This window comes from Mesoplodon mirus, assembly GCF_964341445.2.
Source record: "Mesoplodon mirus genome assembly, chromosome: 5".
Lineage (NCBI taxonomy): Eukaryota > Metazoa > Chordata > Mammalia > Artiodactyla > Ziphiidae > Mesoplodon > Mesoplodon mirus.
The window spans coordinates 55,811,190-55,836,890 of record NC_138980.1 but is presented as its reverse complement, the minus strand read 5'-3'; the positions used below and the strand labels follow the sequence as shown (position 1 = coordinate 55,836,890).

At 39.5% G+C, this 25,701-nt stretch overlaps 1 long non-coding RNA gene across 1 annotated transcript in view; it reads left to right on the top strand.

Annotated features, from left to right (window-relative positions):
* Positions 1-25,701, top strand: part of LOC309803968 — a 127,543-nt gene that overhangs the window by 18,656 nt on the left and 83,186 nt on the right. The window contains exon 2 of the long non-coding RNA XR_014294030.1: positions 2,984-3,131. This is a non-coding gene — a long non-coding RNA (uncharacterized lncRNA). The remainder of the gene's footprint in view (positions 1-2,983; positions 3,132-25,701) is intronic.

Here is a 25,701-nt window from a genome sequence, read left to right as displayed (position 1 = left end):
TCTCTGAAATCTTTAGATCTTTTCTTTATTCCCAGCATTCTGAAATTTTCATTATTGTGCTTTGGCTTAGCTGTATTTTTATCCCTGAGAGTCTTTAGTGAGTCTTTTAATCTAGAAACTCAGGTTATTTTGGTTATGGGAAATTCATTTGAATTTATTTCTTTGATTATTTTCTCTCCACTATTTCCTCTTTTCTCAGAACTCTTCTCATATAGATGTTGCATCTTGTAGAGGGATTCTCTATTTTTATTGCATTTTCTTTTTATTTCCTTTTTTTTTTTTTGCTCTTCCATTTGGGAGATGTCTTCAGCTTTATCTTTCAATCCTTTTTTTAGCTTTTCATTTCTCCTATCATATTTTTAATTTCTAAGAGTTCTTTCATGTTTTCTAATTACTCCTTTAACAACATTGCATTTTTACTTTGTGAATGCAGTCTCCCTCCTTCTGTCTCTGAGGCTATTAGTTGCAGCTTTGTTGTTGTTGTTGTTGTTTTTTAAAGTTTTCATCTTCCTGAATAGTCTCTGTTTCACCAAGTTGCTTTTTCCCTTATTTGTTTGCTGTCTCGTTGTCTGTCATTCATTTTAAAGGCTTTCTTCAGATACCTTGTCATCTTTGGCTATCTGTTCATATTTAGGAATGGGAACCAAAAAACTATTTGGAATCTTTGTATATGTGAGCACTCTTGCATTTTTAGGCTATCAGTTTGGGCTACTTCATGGGAGAAGTTCTGGTGTTGGCATCTTCAAGTCTTTTATTCTTGAGCTGGTTAGATTCCTCACATAAGCTCCTTCCAGTGTCTTGCCTGGAGAATATGGCTGCCATGGTTTTGGTAGTCCAATTGGAGAAAAAACTAGAAGTCTCAGAATTCAGGTTTAACTACTCACTTAGTACCCTTGCTTTGAGTATAATACCCTCTTTCTCACTTCTTCTTGATGCTTGCATATTCAGAGATCTTGGTTTTATTCATTTTTCAGAATAAACTTCCAGTTTTCTGTCAGGGTCAGTTAAAGGCACTTTCCCAGCTATGCAGATTGGAGGAGGACATCTGGGAGCTAATGTTTTTTTTTAACCTTTTATAATGGAAAATTTCAAACATAAATCAAAGTGAGCAGTGTAATGAACTCCCATCTTCCTAACACCCCGCTTCAGTACTTACAAATATTTTTTCAATTTCAACTACTTTAAATGTACTTATAACCCATCCTCCTCTATTCAGCCCTGCCTTTGCCTCCCTTCCAGTGGTGCTGGTACCACCAATCCTGGAGCTTTTTAGAATTTCTTCAGTGTAAACTGTGTTGCTTTTATTTTTTCCCCTGCACAACCACATTAGAATTCTGCTTTCTTGGTTTTACTAATGCGGTTACCACTTTTCTTTCTGCTTTACTAGGTTTTTATTGTTATTGTCTCTTCTTTCAGTGTTTTTGCTGCACTGAAATTTCAGTTTCCCCACATAGGTCACACTCTCTGATGTCTGAGATTTTAAATAAACTCCATCTAGAACTTTATTTCCCCAGCTCTTTGATGGGTTGCTCCTTTATGTCTCACTTCAGTCTTCACATTCTTATAGAAATTCTCCCTGACCTCCTGGTTCAGGGCCCCTCCACTGCCTTCTCATTTCACCCTCTACTTTACCCCACCCAGCACTTCTCTCACTGCATTGTAATTGCTTTTCTCCTTCATTAGACAGTGAATTCTGGGAAGGTAGGTATCTATTCCAGCACATATTATAGATAGAGCAAAGAGTTGTTAGGTATGTACTATGTGCCAGAAATTAAGTGTTTTTCATATACCAACTTATTTATCTTTCAGAATAATCCTCAGATGTTGGCACTATTATTTTTTTATTGAGGTATAGTTGATTTACAGTGTTTCAGGTTACAGCAAAGTGATTCAGTTATGCATACATATATAAATATATATTCTTTTTCAGATTCTTTTCCATTATAGGTTATTACAAGATATCAAATATAGTTCCCTGTGCTATACAGTAGGTTCTTGTTGTTTACCTGTTTTATCTGTAGTAGTGTGTATCTGTTAATCCCAAATTCCTAGTTTATCTCTCCCCTCCTTTCCCCTTTGGTAACCATAAGTTTGTTTTCAAAGTCTGTGAGTCTGTTTCTGTTCTGTAAGTAAGTTCATTTGTATCATTTTTTTTAGATTCCACATATAAGTGATATCATATGGTATTTGTCTTTCTCTATTTGACTTACTTGACTTAGTATGATAATCTCTAGGTCCATCCATGTTGCTGCAAATGGCATTATTTAATTCTTTTTTATGCCTGAATAATATTCCATCATATATATGTACTGCATCTTTTTTATCCATTCATCTGTTGATGGACACTTAGGTTGTTTCCATGTCTTAGCTATTGCAAATAGTGCCACTATGAATATTGGGTTGCATGTATCTTTTTGAATTAGAGTTTTCTCTGGATATATGTCCAGGAGTAGGATTGCTGGATCACAGGGTAACTCTGTTTTATGTTTTTTAAGGAACCTCCATACTGTTCTCCATAGTGGTTGTATCAATTTACATTCCCACCAACAGTGTAGGAGGGTTCCCTTTTCTCCAGCACCCTCTCCAGCATTTATTATTTGTAGACTTTTTGGTGATGGCCCTTCTGACTGGTGTGAGGTGATGCCTCATTGTAGTTTTGATTTGCATTTCTCAAATAATTGGTGATGTTGAGCATCTTTTGATGTGCCTGTTGGCCATCTGTATATCTTCTTTGGAGAGGTATCTATTTAAGTCTTCTGGCCATTTTTCAATTGGGTTGTTTTGTTGCTGTTGTTGTTGAATTGTACATGCTCTTTGTATATTTTGGAAATTAATCCGTTGTTGGTCACATCATTTGCAAATATTTTCTCCCATTCTGCAGGTTGTCTTTTCATTTTGTTTATGGTTTCCTTTGCTGTGCAAAAGTTTTTAAGTTTAATTAGGTCCCATTTGTTTATGTTTGCTTTTGTTTCCATTACTCTAGGAGAAATGCTGGCAGTATTATTATCTGCATCTTATATATGAGAAAACTGAGGCACTGTTATTCAGTAAGTTGCCCAACTTCACATCACCAGTAAGTAGAAGAGGAGCCAGGAATGGAATTCATGCTGTCTACTTCCAGAACCTGTCAGGTAAAGGGTATTTTAGATCTAGTTGTAGAATAAATGAGCTCATGATGGTGTGATTGAACTGACCAGGCAGGTCCAGGGCACTAATAAAGTTAGGAAGCCCCATCTGACCACTTCACTAAGAGCACTTATGTCTTACCTCATGGCACTGGATATTTCCAGTCTGTGACAAAAAGATTGAAGGTCACTGCTATTCATAATGATAGATATTCATCTGCTACCTGCTTTCTGGACACCCAGGGAAGAGACTTTCAGAATATGAAATTCAGAATCAATTCTGACTCAGTGGTCTTACAGAATCTGCTCAAATGCAGAACCTGAATTTAATTCTTATCAGGATTCTGTCCTCTCAAGAGTCTAGTGGAGTGCCTAGCATTCAGTAGATTTGCAGTATATGTTAAAAGTTGCAATAAATCAGTCAGATCAATTGCAATAAGTTAGATCAATTGAAAAATCAATCCTCAATCACTGAGTGCCAAGTTAGAAGACATTTTTAGCCCACCTCATACCTGGGAAATAAGCATTAAAAAGTTATAAGGTCAGGGTTTGTCTCCACCCTCCTGTTCCCTTTTAGTATCTACTCTTCCTTGTCCTGGTACCAGCCTAAAATATGTAGTGTACAAATGCTGTTCATCTGTGTGCCCTGCCCATTTCCCCAAGATAGCTGACCTGGAATGTCTTCTCTGCATATCAATCAACTAGTATTTATTTATTGAAAAAGTATCTTTAGAGTACCTACTAAATGCCAGGAGTTTAGAGGTGAGAAAAAATACGTGTGATCTGTAGGGATTGTCAAGTCTTTGAATTCCTATTGTGTGCTTTGTCGTAGGCTTGGCTTAGTAAGGGATACAATTAGACATGATGATATCTCTGCCCTCCAGGAGCTTACAGTCTGGGTGAGAAAGCAGAACAAAAAATTAGAGCATCGTTAAAAACTAAACTGTTGGACACTTTGCATAATGCAGTAGGCTCTCCAAAAAGGGAGATAGCAATGTGGGTTAGGGTTTAGCACATACCACAGGATTGTGAACACAAAGACTAAGGGTGAGGAATCAAAGATTAGAGAGTTTCTTTATAACTGTCTAACTTTTCCGCTAGAATGTCAAGACCTTGTCTACGTTGGTTACCCTGTATGACCAGTGTCTAAAGCAGTACTTAATAAATGGCTGTTGAATGAATGAATGAATGAATGAGTTTGCCTTAGGGAGGAGGAGGAGATGAAGGAGGCAGATGAGGCAGAGCCAGAGCATGGGCTGTACTTTTCTCCCCTGAGGATATGGTTCTGATGGCCCAGATGTTAGTAAATTATCTCATAAACTAACCTCTAAAAATCCCTTCCTGCCCTGAAAACCTCTGGTTCTGTTGAGTCTAATCCCTATAGAAATGCTAATAGTTGATAATAGCTTAATGTTGGATTCCTCCTAGAGCTATCTGCATTTTAACACTGGACTCCTGAAGATGCCTGCATCCCTAACTGAAGGAATTTTAGGTGCTGAGACAGAACCAGATGGGGAGATATTTGTAGGCTTCAAGGGATGAGTCCCTGAGTATTAGCTCACAAGCCTTTCTCTACTCTATCTACCCACAAGGGTGACTCAGGAAGAATGATTTTGGCAGCCATTCTTCTAACTGCAGGGAAAGTGGGAGTTTTAGAGTTTCATCCAGTTTCTTCCTCCTCTCTCCTCTTCTCCCCTTCCCCCGTTCCCCCATCTTCCCTCTCTCCCTTCCTCCCTCCTCTCCTTCCCTCTCCCTCCCTTTCTTCTCCTCTTACTCCTTTACTCTGAGTCAACCAGTGGGCATCTCACTCCATGGTCCCCTAAATTATGTTCTCATAACTTGTCTGCCAGCTCTAATTTCCATCAGTGATGGGCTTATAAACCTTAACTCCTGGCTGGCAAGTGGTCCCCCAGGCTTATAAGAGAACAGTTGGGCAGGTGGTCCTGTGTGTGTGTGTGTGTGTGTGTGTGTGTGTGTGTGTGTGTGTGTGTGTGTGTGAAAGAGAGAGCACAAGTACACACAACTGATGGATCGTTGGATTAATGGGTCAGGGTCTTGGGTCCTACTGTATTAATACTTCTTAATGTTTAGAATGACATTCCAGGGCTCACCAGTGTTGGTGTCCATACCCATTGTACCTTCCCATATTTCTTCTTACCATAGTCTCTGAACTGTCTACCATGGTCCTGAATAGGACTCCCACTTTTCTTGCATTTATGCTTTAATTCATGATGTTCTTCTGATGTGACATGCCCTCTGCCTTCATCTCTATGTTATCAGATCCCCTCTACTATGAGATCCTAGCTCATGAAGCCTTTCCTCAACCCTTCCTTATTTGGGTAGAAACCTGAATGAACTGAAGAACAATCTGTGTAAGAATCTGATGGGAGAGGTTCTGGGCAGAGGAAAGATTCTGAGTCTGGAACCTACTCAGTAGATTTATAGACCCACACAGAGACCAGTCAATGTCTGATCCACCTTTGTATTATTGTCAGTGATGATAAGATCTTGTGGGAAGAATCAGTGTTATTTCAGTGTTTTGAGGATTAGACTTCTGAGTGGGAAGAGACATTTGTCAGGCACTATTGAGGCTTCAAATGTTTCACATTCATTTTCTCTTTTATTCTGAAAATAACCCAGTGAGGTGGGTATTATTCCTCCTCTAGTGATGAGATAGCTGAAGCTCAGTGGGGTTTAGTGACTTGCTTGAGGTTACAGAGCCAGAAGATGTTGAGCTGGGATTCTCTCTGGTGGCCAAGTCAATGCACCTGTCCTCTGTTACATTACTTCCTGCATCAATTACATGTAGACGAGGCTTCCTGGTTCCTCAGCAGCAGAGATGGGTCTCAGTTTATTAATGGAATTCCTAAAATCCATGTCTGCTTCTATTACTGAAATGCAAGTCCATGTGTCTGACGCACAGTGAGGCCTAACAATACCAAAACGTCGGAGTTTGGAACGGAGAAAGGCTTATTGCAGGGCCATGCAAGGAGATGGGTGGCTCATGTCTTAAAACCCCCAAATTCTCCGAAAGCTTTCAGCAAAGCCCTTTTATAGGAAAGGTGAGGGAGGGGCGTGATTAGTTGTTGCAGACTTCTTGGTGTCAGATCCTTTGTTCTTGAGGTCAGGTCATGGTTAGGTAATGATGTTCCTATAAATCTCCACCAAACAAATGTTATTCTCTGTTCTGACAAGAAAGAGCAAGTTCCCAAGGCACCGCTTTCACCCTCTGAGGTCCAGGTCCTGGCTAAGAGGAGGAGGACCCTTAAACTCTGATTTATCGGTATTGTTTGGCTTCACTGTGTGTTGGACACACACACTTGCATTTCGGTAACACTTCAAGCAGATGTCATCTAGATATACAGAAGGTGTCAATGTGTGGATGCACCTTTGCCTCTATGCTGCCCTGGCCAAGGGTGAGGAGGAAGGAAGAACACTTAACATGGGGCCGAGAGACTTGGGTTTCAACCCCTGCTCAAAGACTTGTTTTTTGACTGTTCTGAGCCACATAAACTCTCTCTCTGGGTCTTAGTTTCCTATCTGCAAAGTGAATGCCCTATTTAGTAATATAATAAAAATATGATAAAAATTACCATAATAATAGCCACAACTGCTATTTATTGAACACTTCACTTACTGTGAAGGTATTATCTCACTAAACCTTTTGACAGTTTTATAAGGTAGGTATGACCAACGTCTACCCCCATTTAACAGATAGAGTGACACTGGTTTTTAGTGACTTATTCAAGGTCACCCAGGTAGTGACTTTTAGGATAAAGATTGAGATCCTTACTGCAGCCTACAAAGTCCTGCATGAATTCCCTTCAAAACACTGCTCTCCCCATCCCATCCCCCACACCTCACTTTCTGTGCTCCAGTCTCTTTATCCTCCAGTATGCTGTACTTCCTTCTACCACTGGGCCTTTTGTGCAACAGGCTATTTGCTGTAGATGTCATGTCCACTTTCCCCTTCTGTTTGCTTAATACTACCTATTCATTCTCCGGATATTAGTTCAACTCTCATCTCCTAAGGAGGTCTATGGAGGTCTAAAAATAGCCCATTACTTTGCTTGACATCCTATCCAATTGAGAGGAGGGGGTTGTATCATTGCTCTTGGATCTGGGCAGTTTTGCTTTGACCAAGAGTATGGTGAAAGTGATGCTGTGTACCTTCTGAGGCTAGGTCATAACATAACAGGCAGTTTCCACTTTGCTTGGAATAGTTGTGCTTGAAGCCCTGAGTGATCTCACAAGAACTCCAACTTCCCTTAGACTCTGTGCTGGAGAGGCCACGTATAGGTGCTCTAGTTGGCAGCCAACTGACCTCCCAACTCACAGCCAGCATCACCTGCTAGCCTTGCAAGTAACCCGTCTTAAATACCCAGCTTAGCCAAGCATTCAGATAACTGCAGCCCCAGTTGATATCTGACTGAAACCTCATTAGAGATCCAGGAGAGAATTCCTAGCTAAGCCTTTCCAGAATATCTAACTCACAAAATAATGACCAAAATACAGTGATTGTTTTAAGCTGTTAAATTTGGGGGCAATTTATTATATGGAAATAAGTAACTTTAACAAAATTTTCCACAGGGACTTCCTTCTCACTTTGTAAACAGCCTAGGTCAGTTTCCTTTTTATATATTCTAATGTAAATAAATTCCTTTCCTTCAGAGTCCTTGTCTCAGTTTACAATTATACATCTATTAGTGTAATTATTTTGTTATCTGTCTCTCCCACTAGACTGGAAGCTTCATTAAAAAAAACAAAAAAACAAAAAAACAAAAAAACCAATCGTGGCTGTTCTTGCTTGATTGTTGTATCATTTAGAAGTGAATTTGGCTGCAAGTAACAGGATTTTAATAGCTGTGGCTTAAGCCTGCAGGGGCTTGTTTTCCTCACAAAACATAAAATGTGGAGGTAGGTGGCTATTGGTATTAGTTCAGTTGCTCAGTGGTACTTTCAAGGATCCAGGCACTTTCCCTCCCTCTTTTTGACCATACTCAGCATGTTGTATTTTCATCCTCATGTTTGTCCCCTTGCTGTTGCAAGACTGATGCCTCAGCTCTGGTTACTTTATCTTTATTCAGCATCCCAATAAGCAGGAAGTAAAATGATAGGGAAAAAAAGGGCTTTTTTTTCTCATGCAGATCTCTTATTTTCCCAGAAAAAAAGTCTCCAGCAGACTTCTTTTTATGTCTCATTGATCGGAATTGAGTCACGTGTTATACAGAAAAGAATTAACATAGCAGGACAGAGGCTGCTACTTTTAGAACAGTCCCCAACCTTTTTGGTACCAGGGACTAGTTTCCTGGAAGAAATTTTTCCATGGATGGGGTGGTGGGCAGGATGGTTCAGGCAGTAATGTGAGCATGAGTGATGGGGAGCGATGGGGAGCAATGGGGAGCAGCAGATGAAGCTTCACTTGCTCACCTACCACTCACCTCCTGCTGTGCAGCTGGTACCAGTCCGTGGCCCCGGGGTTGGGGACCCCTGTTTTAGAAGAGCCTGCTTGGCTTCCCTGGTAGAGCAGTAGTTAAGAATCCACTTGCCAATTCAGGGGACACGGGTTTGAGCCCTGGTCTGGGAAGATCCCACATGCCACAGAGCAACTAAGCCCATGTGCCACAACTACTGAGCCTGTGCTCTAGAGCCCATGAGCCACAACTACTGAGCCCGCATGCCACAGCTACTGAAGCCCATGTGCCTAGAGCCCATGCTCCACAACAAGAGAAGCCACCACCATGAGAAGCCTGTGCACCACAACGAAGAGTAGCCCCCGCTCGCCACAACTAGAGAAAGCCTGTGCACAGCAGTGAAGGCCCAACACAGCCAAAACTAAATAAATAAAATAAATTTAAAAAATAAAATAAAAGTACAGTTTAAAAAAAAAAAAAAAAAAGAAGAGCCTGCTTGCAAGGTTGGCCTTTGGCTGACATCTGAGGACTTGGTATTTGAAAAATTCCCTAACAGATAAGAGTGGTTTACGGCTCTTCAGCTGTTTGTACAAACAGTGTAATTTATGCTGAACACCTGCTTTTCTTTTGAGGGTTTGGAATTTTGGTATATGCTGAGCAGAGTGTGTTGATATGACCAACCCCCAGTAAAAACCTTCAGTGCCAAGTTTAAATGGGCTTCCCTAGGCAAAAACATTACATGTGTTACTGCAGTATTTTTGGTATTTTTTAACTGATATAATGGACATACAATATTATATTAATTTCAGGTATACAACAAAATAATTCGATATTTGTATATATTGCAAAATGATCAATACAAAAGCCTGGTCTAGTGAGATCTACTCTCTTAGTAACTTACAAATATGCAATACAGTATTATTAAGTATAGTCATCATGCCATACATTACATCCCTATGACTTATTTATTTTATAACTGGAAGTTTCTACATTTTGATCCCCTTCACCCATTTTGTCCACCTCTGGCAACCACCAATCTATTCTCTGTATCTATGAGATTGGTTTTTTAAAAAATTACACGTTTAAGTGAGATTCTACAGTATTTGTCTTCCTCTGCTTGACTTAATTTCACTTAGCATAATGCCCTCAAGGCCCATCCATGTTGTCACAAATAGCAAAATATTTTCTTTTTTAATGGCTGAATAGCATTCTGTTGTATGTGTATGCCACATTTTCTTTAGCCATTCATCCACTGGTAGATATTTGGGTTGTTTTCACGTCTTCGCCATTTTAAATCACGCTGCAATGAACATAGGGATGCAGATATCTTTTTGAGTTAGTGTTTTCATTTCCTTTGAATAAATACCCTGGAGTAGAATTGCTATATCATATGGTAGTTGTATTTTTAATTTTTTGAGGAACCTCCATACTGTCTTCCATAGAGGCTGCACCAATTTACATTCCCACCAACAGTGTACAGGTGTTCCCTTTTCTCCACATCCTTGCCAATGGTTGTTATTTCTTGACTTTTTGAAAATAGCCATTCTAACAGGTGTGAGATGATATCTCATTGTGGTTTTGATTTGCATTTCCCTCATATTTAGTGATACAGAACATCTTTTCAGTACGTATTTGCCTTCTGTATGTCTTCTCTGGAAAAATGTCTAGATCCTCTTACCTTTTTTTTTTTTTTTTTTTTTTTTTTTGCGGTATGCGGGCCTCTCACTGTTGTGGCCTCCCCCGTTGCGGAGCACAGGCTCCGGATGCGCAGGCCCAGCGGCCATGGCTCACGGGCCCAGCCGCTCTGCGGCATATGGGATCCTCCCAGACCGGGGCACGAACCCGTATCCCCTGCATCGGCAGGCGGACTCTCAACCACTGCGCCACCAGGGAGGCCCCGATCCTCCTACCATTTTTAAATTGGATTTTTTGTTTGTTTTTTGCTATTGATTTGTATGAGTTCTTTATATTTTTTGGTTATTAACCTGTTATTGGATGTAGGCATACCTTGTTTTATTGTGCTTTGCTGTATCACACTCACAGATATTGGTTTTGGCTTTTTTTTTTTTTTTTTTTTTTTTTAACACAAATTGAAGGTTTGTGGCAACCCGGTGTCCAGCAGGTCTATCAGTGCAATTTTTCTCGCTTTGTGTGTCTGTATCATATTTTGGTAATTCTTGCACTATTTTAAACTTTTCCATTATTATTATTATTTTGTCATGGTACTCTCTGATTAATGATCTCTGATGTTACTCTTTTGACTTGCTGAAGGCTCAGAGGATGGTCAGCATTTCTTAGCAATAAAGTATTTTTAAAATAAGGTACATATGTTATTTTTTAAAGCATAATACTTCTGTACATTTGATGGATTAGAGTATAGTGTAAACATTACTTTTATATGCACTAGAAAACCAAAAAAAATTCCTGTGACTTGCTTTATTTGCAATATTTGCTCTATTGTGCTAGTCTGGAACTGAACATACAGTACCACTGAGGTATGCCTGTATATGATCTGCAAATATTTTCACCCATTCAGTAGTTACCTTTTCATTTTCTTGATGGTTTCCTTTGCTGTGCAGAAGCTTTAGAGTTAGATATAGTCTCACTGGTTTATTTTTGGTTTTGTTGCCTTTGCTTTTGTGTCAAATCCAAAAATATCATCACCAAGACTTATTTTAAGGATCTTTCAACCTATGTTCTCTTCTAGGAGTTTTAGGTTTCAGGTTTTACATTCAAGTGTTTAATCCAATTTCAGTTAATTTTTTGGTATAGTGTAAGAGTATAGTCCAGTTTCTTTCTTTGCATGTGGCTGCCCAGTTTTGCCAACAGCATTTATTGAAGAGACTTTTCTTTCCTCATTGTACATTCTTGGCTCCTTGTCATAAATTTATATATACATATAAATTTATACATAATATATTGTTTTTTTATATAATATACACTTTATATATTATATTATATTATATTATATATATTTATATGTAATATATAAATTATATATATTTATATAAATGATATAAATGTTGTTTTCTAGGTTCTCTATCCTGTTCCATTGATCTATGTTTTTGTGCCAATGTCATATTTTTGTTTTTATTACTATAGCCTTGTAATATAGTTTGAAATCAGGGCGCATGAGGCCTCCAGCTTTGTTCTTTTTTCTCAAAATTGCTTTGGGTATTTGGAATGTTTTGTGGTTCCACACAAATTTTAGGGTTTTGTTCTCTTTCTGTAGAATATGCCACTGGAATTTTGATAGGAATTGCACTGAATCTGTAGATTGCTTTCGGTAGTATGAATATTTTAACAAGTTTTAATATTTTAATGATGCTTCCAATCCATGAACACGGAATGTCTTTCCTTTGTGTGTGTGTGTGTGTCTTATGCAGTTTCTTACCTCATGTTTTTTTTTTTAAGTTTCAAATACAATAGATGTTTATACTCACCCACATTGTGCTCAATATATGCTTATTCAAAATTTTACACAACTTCCATCCTTTGACTTTTTTTTAACACCTTTATTGAAGTATAATTGCTTTACAATGCTGTGTTAGTTTCTGCTGTATAACAAAGTGAATCAGCTATATGTATACATATATCCCCATATACCCTCCCTCTTGCATCTCCCTCCCACCCTCCCTATACCACCCTTCTAGGTGATCACAAAGCACTAACTAATCTCCCTGTGCTGTGCAGATGCTTCCCAGTATCTGTTTTACAGGTGGTAGTATATATATGTCAGTGCTACTCTCTCACTTCGTCCCAGCTTACACTTTCCCCTCCCTGAGTCCTCAAGTCCTTTCTCTACATCTGTGTCTTTATTCCTGTCCTGTCCCTAGGTTCATCGGAACAATTTTTTTTTGTTTTTAGATTTTATATATATGTGTTAGCATACGGTATTTGTTTTTCTCTTTCAGACTTACTTCACTCTGTATGACAGTCTCTAGGTCCATCCACCTCACTACGAATAACTCAATTTCATTTCTTTTTATGGCTGAGTAATATTCCATTGTATATATGTGCCACATTTTTTTAACATGTTTATTGGAGTATAATTGCTTTACAATGGTATGTTAGTTTCTGCTTTATAACAAAGTGAATCAGTTATACATATGTTCCCATATCTCTTCCCTCTTGTGTCTCTCTCCCTCCCACTCTCCCTATCCCACCGCTCTAGGTGGTCACCGAGCTGATCTCCCTGTGCTATGTGGCTGCTTCCCACTAGCTATCTATTTTACGTTTGGTAGTGTATATATGTCCATGATACTCTCTCACTTTGTCACAGCTTCCCCTTCCCCTTCCCCATATCCTCAAGTCCATTCTCTAGTAGGTCTGTGTCTTTATTCCCATCTTACCCCTAGGTTCTTCAAGACCTTTTTAATTTTTTTCTTAGATTCCATATATATGTGTTAGCATATGGTATTTGTTTTTCTCTTTCTGACTTACTTCACTCTGTATGACAGACTCTAGGTCCATCCACCTCACTACAAATAACTCAATCTCGTTTCTTTTTATGGCTGAGTAATATTCCATTGTATATATGTGCCACATCTTCTTTATCCATTCTATCAATGAACACTTAGGTGGCTTCCATGTCCTGCTATTGTAAATAGGGCTGCAGTGAATATTGTGGTACATGACTCTTTTTGAATTATGTTTTTCTCAGGGTATATGCCCAGTAGTGGGATTGCTGGGTCATATGGTACTTACAGTTTTAGGTTTTTAAGGAAACTCCATACTGTTCTCTATAGTGGCTGTATCAATTTACATTCCCACCAACACTGCAAGAGGGATCCCTTTTCTCCACACCCTCTCCAGCATTTATTGTTTGTAGATTTTTTGATGATGGCCATTCTGACTGGTGTGAGGTGATACCTCATTGTAACTTGATTTGCATTTCTCTAATGATTAGTGATGTTGAGCATCCTTTCATGTGTTTGTTGGCAATCTGTTTATCTTCTTTGGAGAAATGTCTATATAGGTCTTCGGCCCATTTTCGGATTGGGTTGTTTGTTTTTTTTATATTGAGCTGCATGAGGTGCCTGTATATTTTGGAGATTAATCCTTTGTCAGTTGCTTCATTTGAAAATATTTTCTCCCATTCTGAGGGTTGTCTTTTGGTATTGTTTATGGTTTCCTTTGCTGTGCAAAAGCTTTGAAGTTTCATTAGGTCCCATTTGTTTATGTTTGTTTTTATTTCCATTTCTCTAGGAGGTGGGTCAAAAAGGATCTTGCTGTGATTTATGTCATAGAGTGTTCTGCCTATGTTTTCCTCTAAGAATTTTATGGTGTCTGGTCTTACATTTAGGTCTTTAATCCATTTTGAGTTTATTTCTGGGTATTGTGTTAGGTAGTGTTCTAACTTCATTCTTTTACATGTAGCTGTCCAGTTTCCCCAGCACCACTTACTGAAGAGGCTGTCTTTCCTCCATTGTATATTCTTGCCTCTTTTATCAAAGATAAGGAGACCATATGTGCGTGGGTTTAGCTCTGGGCTTTCTGTCCTGTTCTATTGATCTATATTTCTGTTTTTGTGCCATTGCCATACTATCTTGATTACTGTAGCTTTGTAGTATAGTCTGAAGACAGGGAGCCTGATTCCTCCAGCTCCGTTTTTCTTTCTCAAGCTTACTTTGGCTATTCAGGGTCTTTTGTGTTTCTATACAAATTGTGAAATTTTTTGTTCTAGTTCTGTGAAAAATGCCATTGGTAGTTTGATAGGGATTGCATTGAATTTGTAGATTGCTTTGGGTAGTATATTCACTTTTACAATGTTGATCCTTCCAATCCAAGAAAAAGGTATCTCTCCATATGTTTGTATCATCTTTAATTTCTTTCATCAGTGTCTTACAGTTTTCTGCATACAGGTCTTTTGTCTCCTTAGGTAGGTTTATTCCTACGTATTTTATTCTTTTTGTTGCAGTGGTAAATGGGAGTGTTTGCTTAATTTCTCTTTCAGATTTTTGCATCTATGTTCATCAGTGATATTGGCCTGTAGTGTTCTTTTTTTGTGACATATTTGTCTGATTTTACTATCAGTGTGATGGTGGCCTCGTAGAATGCGTTTGGGAGTGTTCCTCCCTCTGCTATATTTTGGAAGAGTTTGAGAAGGATAGGTGTTAACTCTTCTCTAAATGTTTGATAGAATTCGCCAGTGAAGCCATCTGGTGCTGGGCTTTTATTTGTTGGAAGATATTTAATCCCAGTTTCAATTTCAGTGCTTGTGATTCGTCTCTTTTTATTTTCTGTTTCTTCCTGGTTTAGTCTCAGAAGGTTGTGCTTTTCTAATAATTTGTCCATTTTTTCCAGGTTGTCCATTTTATTGGCATAGAGTTGCTTGTAATAATCTCTCATGATCCTTTGTATTTCTGCAGTGTCAGTTGTTACTTCTCCTTTTTCATTTCTAATTCTGTTGATTTGAGTCTTTGCCCTTTGTTTCTTGATGAGTCTGGCTAATGGTTTATCAATTTTGTTTATCTTCTCAAAGAACCAGCTTTTAGTTTTATGGATCTTTGCTATTGTTTCCTTCATTTCTTTTTCATTTATTTGTGTTCTTATCTTTATGGTGTCTTTCCTTCTGCTAACTTTGGTTTTTTCTTGTTTTTCTTTCTGTAATTGCTTTAGGTGTAAGGTTAGGTTGTTTATTTGAGATGTTTCTTGTTTCTTAAGGTAGGCTTGTATTGCTATAAGTTTCCCTCTTAGAACTGCTTTTGCTGCATCCAGTAGGTTTTGGGTTGTCCTGTTTTCATTGTCATTTGTTTCTAGGTATTTTTGATTTCCTCTTTGATTTCTTCAGTATCTCTTGGTTATTTAGTAGCATAGTGTTTAGCCTCCCTGTGTTTGTAGTTTTTAGGTTTTTTTCCTGTAATTGATATCTACTCTCATAATGTTTTGGTTGGAAAAGATACTTGATACAGTTACAATTTTCTTAAATTTACCAAGGTTTGATTTGTGACTCAAGATATGGTCTATCCTGGAGAATGTTCCATGAGCACTTGAGAAGAAGGTGTATTCTGTTGTGTTTGGATGGAATGTCCTATAAATATCAATTAAGTCCTTCTTGTTTAATGTGTCACTTAAAACTTGTGTTTCCTTATTTACTTTTATGTTTGTTGATCTATCCATTGGTGTAAGTGAAGTGTTAAGTTGCCTACTATGGTTGTATTACTGTCGATTTCCCCTTTTATGGCTGTTAGCATTTGCCTCTGTATTGAGGTGCTCCTATGTTGGGTCCATAAATATTTACAATTGTTATATCTTCTTCTTGGATTGATCCTTTGATCATTATGTAGTGTCCTTCTTTGTCTCTTGTAATAGTCTTTATTTTAAAGTCTATTTTTTCTGATATTAGAATTGCTACTCCAGCTTTATTTTGACTTCCATTTGCATGGAATATCTTTTTCCATCCTCTCACTTTCGGTCTGTATGTGTCTCTAGGTCTGAAGTGGGTCTCTTGTAGACACCATATGTACGGGTCTTGTTTTTGTATCCATTCAACCAGTCTGTGTCTTTTGGTTGGAGCATTTAATCCATTTATGTATAAGGTAATTATCCATATGTATGTTCCTATTCCCATTTTCTTAACTGTTTAGGGGGTGTTAGTTTAAGTCTTTTCCTTCTCTTGTGTTTCCTGCCTAGAGAAGTTTCTTTATCATTTGTTGTAAAGCTGGTTTGGTGGCGCTGAATTCTCTTAAGTTTTTTGTCTGTAAAGGTTTTAATTTCTCCATCTAATCTGAATGAGATCCTTGTTGGGTAGAGTTATTTTGCTTGTAGGTTTTTCCCTTTTATCACTTTAAATATGTACTGCCACTCCCTTCTGACCTTCAGAGTTTCTGCTGAAAGATCAGCTGTTTAACCATATGGGAATTCTGTTGTATGTTATTTGTTGCTTTTCCCTTGCTGCTTTTAATGTTTTTTCTTTGTATATAATTTTGGATAATTTGATTAATATGTGTCTAAACGTGTTTCTCCTATATGGGCCTCTCTGCGCTTCCTGGAGTTGACTATTTCCTTTCCATGTTAGGGAATTTTTCATCTATAATCTTTTCAAATATTTTCTGAGACCTTTGTTTTTCTCTTTTTCTTCTGGAACCCCTATGGTTCGAATGTTGGTTCAGTTAATGTTGTTCCAGAAGTTTTTGAGACTGTCCTCAATTCTTTTCATTCTTTTTTCATTATTCTGCTCTGTGGTGGTTATTTCCAACTATTTTATCTTCCAGGTTACTTGTCTGTGCTTCTACTTGAGTTATTCTGCTTTTGATTCCTTCTAGAGAATTTTTAATTTCATTTATTGTGTTGTTCCTCATTGTTTGTTTGCTCTTTAGTTCTGCTAAGTCCTGTTTAAACATTTCCTGTGTTTTCTCCATTCTATCTCCCAAGATTTTGGATCATCTTTAAAATCATTATTCTGAATTCTTTTTCAGGTAGACTGCCTATTTCCTCTTCATTTGTTTGGTCTGCTGGGTTTTTACCTTGCTCCTTCATCTGCTGCATATTTCTCTGTCTTCTCATGTTGTTTAACTTACTGTGTTTGGGGTCTCCTTTTCATAGGCTGCAGGTTCATGGTTCCCATTGTTTTTTGTGTCTGCCCCCAGTGAGTGATGTTGGTTCATTGGCTTGCGTAGGCTTCCTGGTGGAGGGGGCTGGTACCTGTCTTTCTTGTGGGGAGGGATGCGTCCGGTGCTGTGTTTTGGGGTGCCTGTGAAGTTAGTATGATTTTAGGCAGCCTCTCTGGTAATGGGTGGGGTTGTGTTCCTGTTTTGCTAGTTGTTTGGCATAAGGCATCCGGCACTGGAGCTTGCTGGCCGTTGGATGGAGCTGGGTGTTATCGTTGAGATGCAGATCTCTGGGAGAGCTCTAGCTGACTGATATTATGTGGGGCCAGGAGGTCTCTGGTGGTCCAGTGTCGTGAACTCAGCTCTCCCACCTCAGAGGCTCAGGCCTGACACCACGTCAGAGCACCAGACCCTGTCAGCCACATGGCTCAGAAGAAAAGGGAGGGACGTCCCCTCGTGGTGCAGTGGTTAAGAATCCGCCTGCCAATGCAGGGGACATGGGTTCGTGCCCTGGTACAGGAAGATCCCACATGCCACAGAGCAACTAAGCCCATGTGCCACAGCTACTGAGCCCGCGTGCCACAGGTACTGAAGCTCATATGCCTAGAGCCCATGCTCCCCAATGAGAGAAGCCACCGCAATGAGAAGCCTGCGCACCACAATAAAGAGTAGCACCCGCTCGCCGCAACTAGAGAAAGCCTGCATGCAGCCATGAAGACCCAATGCAGTCGAAAATAAAATAAATAAAGTTATGAAAAAAAGAAATTAAAAAAATTTTAAATAGAAGGGAGAAAAATAGAAAATAAAATTAAAAAAAAATAAAGATAAAAAATTATTAAAATAAAAAAATAAAATAAGATACTAAAAAATAAGGAGAGCAACCAACCCAATAAACAAATCCACCAATGTTAACAGTCGCTAAACACTAAACTAAGATAAACATAAATATCAGAAACAAATCAGTCGCAGCTAGCAAACCCAAAGTCTACAGTTGCTCCTAAAGTCCACCGCCCCAATTTTGGGATGATTTGTTTTCTGTTCAGGTATTCCACAGATGCAGTGTACTTCAAGTTGACTGTGGGGATTTAATCTGATGCTCCTGAGGCTGCTGGGAGAGATTTCCCTTCCTTTTCTTTGTTCACACAGCTCCTGGCGTTCAGCTTTGGTTTTGGCCCCACCTCTGCATGTAGATCACCCTCAGGTATCTTTTCCCCACTCAGACAGGAGGGGGTTAAAGCAACAGCTTATTAGGGGGCTCTTGCTCATTCAGGCTGGGGGGTTGGAAGGGTCCGGTAGGTATAATGGAATGCAGGGTGAGCCTGCAGTGGCAGAGGCCAGCGTGACTTTGCAATAGCCTGAGACGTGCCGTGTGTTCTCCGGTGGATGTTGTCCCTGGATCATGGGACCCTGGCTGTGTTGTACTGCATTGGCTTCTGGGGGGCTTTGGATAGTGACCTGTGCTTGCACAGAGGATTCTTGGTGGCTTCAGCAGCAGCATTAGCATTTCTTGCCCATCTCTGTGGTCCGAGCTGATAGCCGTGGCTCACGCCCGTCTCTGAAGCTCATTTAGGTGGCACTCTGAATCCCCTCTCCTCGCACACCCTGAACAATGGTCTCTTGACTCTTAGGCAGGTCCAGACTTTTTCCTGGACTCCCTCCTGGCTATCTATGGTGCATTATCCCCCTTCAGGCTGTGTTCATGCAGCCAACCCCAGTCCTCTCCCTGGGATCTGACGTCTGAAGCCCAAGCCTCAGCTCCTAGCCTCCACCCACCCTGGCAGGTGAGCAGGCAAGGCTCTCAGGCTGGTGAGTGCTGGTCGGCACCAGTCCTCTGTGTGGGAATCTCTCTTCTTTGCCCTCTGCACCCCTGTTGCTGCACTCTCCTCTGTGGCTCCGAAGCTCCCCACCCCCCACCCCTGGTGTCCGCCAGTGAAAGGGCTTTCTAGTGCGTGGAAACTTTTCCTCCTTCACAGCTCCCTCCCAGAGGTGTAGGTCCCATCCCTATTCTTTTGCCTCTTTTTTTTTCTTTTTTCTTTTTCCCTACCCAGGTACGTCGGTATTTTCTTGCCTTTTGGGAAGTCTGAAGTCTTCTGCCAGCATTTAGTAGGTGTTCTGTAGGAGTTGTTCCACGTGTAGATGTATTTATGATGTATTTGTGGGGAGGAAGGTGATCTCCACTTCTTACTCCTCTGCCATCTTGAATGTCCCCACCTCTTTCACCAGTGTCTTATAGTTTTCAGTGTACAATTCTTTCACTTCCTTGGTAAGATTATTCCTAGTTATTTTATTCTTTTTAATGCAATTATAAATGGAATTGTTTTCTTAATTTCACTTTTTGATAGTTTGTTAGTAGTATATAGAAATCAACAGATTTCTGTATATTGGTTTTGTGTTCTGCAACTGTACTGAATTTATTTATTAGTTGTAACTTTTTTTGGTAGAGTCTTTAGGGCTTTCTGTATATAATATCATGTCTGCAAATAGTGACAGTTTTACTTTTTCCTTTTCAATTTGGATGGCTTTTATTTCTTTTTCTTGCCTAATTGCTCTACCTAGGACTTCCAGTAGTCTGTTGGATAAAAGGGGTGAGAATGGGCATCTTTGTCACTGCATTTTTTTATTGCTGGCAAAGCAAACACACTCACGTGTCCCCTCACCAGATGGAGATAGCCTCACAAAACCTGGGCGTGGATTTCTCCAAATTCTGTCTTGTGTTATTTCCCCTTGCTGATCCTATTGTGTGTCCTTTTGCTATAATAAACTTTAGCCATTAGTGCTTTTAGCAAAACATTAAATGTTTGCATGGTCTTTGAGACCCCCTGGGACACATGCTCACTGTGAGACTTATAACAATCAAAGAGGAATTGGAGGAAGTACAATTACTAATGTTGATGAATGCACTTCATTCTTTTGGCTTGGGGAGGGACCTATACCACCACCTGAACACATCTGATGTTCTGGGAGTGATTGGGAGAGGAGGATGCGTGTGTATACTGGAGAGTGATACTGAAATGTAGAACAGTTCCTGACACATAGAAAGTGTATAGTACACACATTTTGAGAGAGAGAGAAAAAGAATGAAACGAGCAGAGCTAGATTTTGGCTTCAGATATCATTTATTCAAAAGCATAGATCTTAACTATTATGCCATATTGCCACCTCCTTTGCCTTCTTTCCTTATGTACTGTTGGGAGTGTCACATAAAAGGGCTTTTAAAAAGGACCACATACCATTACAGATGGGAAGTTTCTCTATCAGTCTACATGCAGTGGCAGAAGGCAAAGTTGCTTTATCCACTTGGAAAATGGGTAAAACAAAATCTACTTCTGTTCCGTCTGGTGTTGTATCTAGACTGGGTATTTTGGAAGTGCTATTGGGTTGATTTGGATGGGAGTTTTAGTCTGTTTTCTTAAATGATTCCTGCAGTAAGCCAGAATAATTTCATTTTGAGAATCCTTGCTTTTAGTGGCCTTGTTTTTTAAGTAGCTTGTACTTCATGAGGAAAAACTAGAAACTTTCAGGCAGTGTTTCCTTTGGGGGTTGTGGGTTGAGATGCCAGGGGAATTGTCCAACAGGTTAGCTAGAGGTGAAGGTAGGGTGCAGTAGGCAGCTTAATTCTGAGAGTGGAGTGGGATCTTGCACAGGTAGGTACTGTCCTTGTGTGGTAGATAACTGCAGTGCAGCAGCACCAAGCACAGCACACAGTGCTCATAGGAGGTTCACATGGCTCTTCCACTAAATTTGTTGTCACCTCTGTCAACACTTTGTTTTCCTGCTATACAAGAAAAAAAAAGGCTATATCACTTTGATTTATAGAATATCAATTCCAAGAATGACCTTAGATTTAAACCAGCCCAAGACTCTAATTCTGCAGAAAAACTAAGGTTCAGGGAAGGGAAGGGACTTGTCCAATGTCATCAAGGAAATTAGTGTCAAGACGCAATTAGGAACTTGTTCTGCTGACTCTCAGCTACTGTGCTTTTCTTTACACGTTAGAGACTACCAAAGGCAGAGTGGGTGTCAATATTATTCCCCTAAGTTTGTATAGATGCTTATGACTTTTCAAATCCTTATGATTTTCAGAGGTATACCTGTAAATTAGGAAATGGAGATACAGCATGTTGAATGGAGTTACTCAGATTTGAGCCTAGTTCTTCTAACTCTGAATTTTTGCTTTGTATACTACTCTGGACAGTAGAATTTTAGCAATGATAACAGCAATTATTATGACTGCTACTCACAGAAGCTCTTGGATACAATGAACAGGAAATCTACTACAAGTAGTGTAAGTAACAGAGATGTATTTTCTCATCTAGCAAGAGCAAGCAGGCTGGGAATAGGGCAGCTCTAGGGTTGTGAAGAATTTGGTGGCTCAGTGACATCATCACAGACCCAGGTTCTTTCCATTTTTTGCTGTGCCATACTCATTCTATCAGCGGGGTCTTTCTTCATGGTCACAGAGGGGCCTAAATTAGCATTATAACCTTAATGACCAAGAGGCTTGCAGGTGTCTCTTTTGTTTACTTACTTACTTATTTATTTATTTATTTTTTAGCAAGGAAAACTTCCAAGAAGTTACCCAGAAAAAAATCTTCTCAGGTCTCAATGGCCAGGATTGGGTCCCATACCCATTTACGCAATCACTGGCAAGCAGAAAAGAATACGGTGCCATATAGGCCCATCCAGGTTCACTCCCTGGGAGAGTGGGGCAGGGTCGGCTGCTATTGAGCAACATGTGAAATAACATGTCTACGTTTACACAGGTAGAAAAGGGTAGAGAAAGGAATGAAATCTAGATCTACCTGACTCTGCAACCAATGTTCTTAACCACTACGCAAAACCACCTCCCATTCTTATGTTCCCTGCTGTCTCTCCCCTTCACAGTACCACTTGCCAGATTCCCAGCCCACACGCCTAAGTTGCTTTGGCTGGTGATTGCAAGATCGTCTCCTTGCCAGGTCAATGTCAGCAATCAATCCCCATATCCTGGGCGTGCGAACCGGCTGATTAGAACTGTAAGTAGGTGTTTAACAACACGGAGGCAGCCAGAGCATCCGTCAGCAGTTTTTTTCCCTTTGTGGCTAGGCATTAGCAAATCTGCTGAGAGAGGCACCCCTGTTCCACTGCTGCTGGGAGGAGGGAGTCTCACCAGAGTAGATGATTTGAGAAAGGTAGAATGACAGGATGTCAGCTGAAAGGTCCCTTAGACATGAACTAGTCCAGTCCCATCACTGCACTGATGGGAAAACTGGGAAGGATTGCCAAGGATCCCACAGAAATCATGGTTGGATCCAGCACTAGAACCTGTATTTACCCAGTGGTATTTCCAAGGTATTTCAAAGCCTGACTTACACATTGGCTTGCAATTCCCACTCAAGAAATCAGTTTTTAATTGAAATGATATCTGAAAACTGTTGATGGGAATGTAAATTGATACAGCCACGATGGAGAACAGTATGGAAGTTCCTTAAAAACCTAAAAATAGAACTACCATATGACCCAGCAATCCCACCACTGGGCATATACCCTGAGAAAACCATAATTCAAAAAGAGTCATGTACCAAAATGTTCATTGCAGCTCTATTTACAATAGCCAGGACATGGAAGCAACCTAAGTGTCCATCAACAGATGAGTGGATAAAGAAGATGTGGCACATATATACAATGGAATATTACTCAGCCATCAAAAAGAACGAAACTGAGTTATTTGTAGTGAGGTGGATGGACCTAGAGACTGTCATACATAGTGAAGTAAGTCAGAAAGAGAAAAGCAGATAACGTATGCTAACACATATATATATGGAATCTAAAAAAACAAAAGAAAAAAAATGGGCAGAAGAACCTAGGGGCAAGACGGGAATACAGACGCAGACCTACTAGAGAATGCACTTGAGGACATGGGGAGGGGGAAGGGTAAGCTGTGACAAAGTGAGAGAGTGGCATGGACATATATACACTACCAAGCGTAAAATAGATAGCTGGTGGGAAGCAGCCGCATAGCACAGGGAGATGAGCTTGGTGCTTTGTGACCACCTAGAGGGGTTGGATAGGGAGGGTGGGAGGGAGACGCAAGAGGTAAGAGATATGGGAACATATGTATGTGTATAACTGATTCACTTTATTATAAAGCAGAAACACATTATTGGAAAGCAATTATACTCCAATAAAGATGTTAAAAAAAAAAAGGCATTTTGGATTATATTGTCCAGTCCCAGTTAGGTGTCTCCTGGCTATCTCCTGAGAGAAATAGTCATTAACATACATTCACATGGGTTAATTGCTCCAAGCAAAGCCTGTCAGGTTTCTAGTTACAGACAGGGTAGTCACCTGTAGCAAATCCCCACGCCTTTCCAACTTCCTTCTTCCTTTCCTGGGATGTTAGCCTTTCTGGTTTGATAATTCAGGACAAGTTCTAGCACAGGAAAGTTCTAAAGGCATGTGAACCTTGGAGTCTCAGGTCTAAAAGAGAATGTTCCCAGCTTGAGAAGAAAAAGTTAATCAGCAGGTCAGAGTGCAAGGATTCCTTGTGACATTATGGGATGGCTTGAGATCCCCATATTTCTAATAACTCATATATATGTGGGTATGGGGAGGTCCTAAGAATTTAAGCAGTATTTATTGAATGTCAGTAAGAATGATAGTAGTAGCAGCTGCTATTTATTGAGCACTATTCTGTGCCAAGAACTGCCAGGTCCTTCGCATGTGTTTTTAACTTGAGTCTTCAAAATTCATGATACTTCTTTGTTTATTGCCTGCCTCTCAAGATTAGAAAGTCTGTTCTATAGTCAAAGGAACCTTTAAGTACTGCTATATCCCCAACTCCTAGAACAGTTTCTATTACATAGTAGGTGCTCAGTTAATATATAGTGAATTAATGATGTGACAGTAAACTGATGAGATAGATAAGCTTGTTCTTCATTGTACAGATATGACAGCTGAGGCTTAGAGAGATTAATTTGTCCAAAGTAACTATATCAGTTATCTTTTGGCTGCAACTAATATTGCTTTAAATAAATGGGGGTATTTTTTTTCCTCAGATGAGAATTCTGGTGGTACTGTTAATACTGATTGCACCTCAGTGATGCCATTAAGGACTCAAGTTCTTTCTAACATTCTGCTCTGCCTCCACTGTCTTCAGTGTGTTGGCTTTTCTTTATGCTTAAATACTCCTGGCCACAAGATGGTTATAACCTAAAGTGATTGCTTCAGGCAGGAAATCTATGTTCAAGGAAGCAAGAAGATGTGGGTAGCACTAGCCATGTGTATTTCTTTATATGAAAAGTAAAAGTCTTCCCAGAGGCTCCTGCCTGATTTCTACTTATGTCTCGTTGGCCAGAGTTATGCCACATGACTACCCCTATATGCAAGGGATGCTGGGAAAATGAGTATTTGCCTTTCTCTGGCTTTTTTTTCACATCTTTATTGAAGTATAATTGCTTTACAATGTTGTGTTAGTTTCTACTTTATAACAAAGTGAATCACCTATACATATACATGTATCCCCATATCCCCTCCCTCTTGCTTCTCCCTCCCACCCTCCCTATCCCACCCCTCTAGGTGGCCACAAAGCAGTGAGCTGATCTCCCTGTGGTATGTGGCTTCTTCCAACTAGCTTTCTATTTTACACTGGGTAGTGTATATATATCAGTGCTGCTCTCTCACTTCGTCCCAGTTTACCCTTCCCCCTCCCCATGTCCTCAGTCCATTCTCTATGTCTGCATCTTTATTCCTGTCCTGCCCCTAGGTTATTCATATATATGTGAGCATACTGTACTTGTTTTTCTCTTTCTGACTTACTTCACTCTGTAGGACAGTCTCTAGGTCCATTCACCTCACTACATATAACTCAATTTCGTTTCATTTTATGGCTGAGTAATATTCCATTGTATATATGTGCCACATCATCTTTATCCATTCATCTGTTGATGGACAGTTAGGTTGCTTCCGTGTCTTGGCTATTGTAAATAAAGCTGCAGTGAACATTGTGGTACATGACTCTTTTTGTGAAAAAATTGTGAAAAAAAATTGTGAAATTTTTTGTTCTAATTTTGTGAAAAATGCCATTGGTAGTTGGTAGTGATTGCACCGAATCTGTAGATTGCTTTGGGTAGTATAGTCATTTTCAAAAAGTTGATCCTTCCAATCCAAGAACATAGTATACGTCTCCATCTATTTGTATCCTCTTTGATTTCTTTTATCAGTGTCTTATAGCTTTCTGCATACAGGTCTTTTATCTCCTTAGGTAGGTTTATTCCTAGGTATTTTCTTCTTTTTGTTGCAATGGTAAATGGGAATGTTTCCTTAATTTCTCTTTCAGATTTATCATCATTAGTGTATAGGAATACAAGAGATTTCTGTGCATTCATTTTGTATCCTGCTACTATACCAAATTCATTGATTAGCTCTAGTAGTTTTCTGGCAGCATCTTTAGGATTCTCTATGTATAGTATGTCATCTGCACACAGTGACAGTTTTACTTCTTGTTTTCTGATTTGGATTCCTTTTATTTCTTTTTCTTCTCTGATTATTGTGACAAAAACTTCCAAAACTTTGTGGAATAACAGTGGTGAGAGAGGTCAACCTTGTCTTATTACTGATCTTAGTTGAAAT